Source organism: Callorhinchus milii, unplaced genomic scaffold, assembly GCF_018977255.1.
Source record: "Callorhinchus milii isolate IMCB2004 unplaced genomic scaffold, IMCB_Cmil_1.0 Scaffold1, whole genome shotgun sequence".
Lineage (NCBI taxonomy): Eukaryota > Metazoa > Chordata > Chondrichthyes > Chimaeriformes > Callorhinchidae > Callorhinchus > Callorhinchus milii.
In genome coordinates, this window is record NW_024704742.1 from 66,785,272 (window position 1) to 66,786,249 (window position 978).

Here is a 978-nt window from a genome sequence, read left to right on the forward strand (position 1 = left end):
ACCCCCCACCCAAAAAAAAAGCAGTGTTTTTTTGTAATTCTTTAACAGAAAATAGCCTCTGGCTATTGATTTTTGTCTTTGAGTTATTTTAACTGCTTGTAGCACTTTAGGCGCAGAGAGATTATTGACTCGCCTTTTGCCATCATTCACACACTCAGAACTTCCTCCAGAAATCACTGACTCACTGCCTGACTGAACCCAGTTGTGTGCATTCAAAACTGATTTGGACTTTACAGTGTTAAAGGTTGTTTTATTCTTATATATTAAATTGACACTAACTCTGCTAGGGGAGGGGGGGGGCGGTAATAATAATATTAATAATAATCCTTGCATTTGATATTGAACCTTATCACGTCTTCGAGACGTCTCAAAGTGCTTCACAGAATATAAGTGTATTGTATATTTTGTGAGAAAAACCCAGCAGCCAATTGTGCACTACAGTGTCCTACAAACAGTCATTGATTGAAGTGACCAATTTATTATTTTTTTTGAAGGAATTATTACCCCCAGAAAAGCAATCCACCAATCGACTAAAAACAGGTTCCTACTTACCGCTAGATAAACAGAGGTGTGTGGAGTAAGGAAACTTGCCCAACATTTCACCCTACTGGGAATCTAACCCAGGTCTCTCGCTTGTGAGGCGAGCGCTCTAGTCACTGAACTACAGGATTCCACAACAGGGAAGGTAGGAAAGGTGGTGGGGAGGTGGGTGCGGCGGGGTTCACTGTTTGGATCTCACACAATATATTAATGCAATATATTAATAATAATAATCCTTGCACTTGATATAGCATCTTATCACACCATCAAGACGTCTCAAAGTGCTTCAATGGATATGTTATAAAGTGTAGTGACTGTGTTTTGTGGGCAAAGCATGGCAGACGGTTTGTGCACAGCAATGTCCCACAAACAGCCATGGAGTGAGTGACCAATTTTATTTTGGGGATTGTTGGCCAGGATACCGGGAGAAACTCCCTT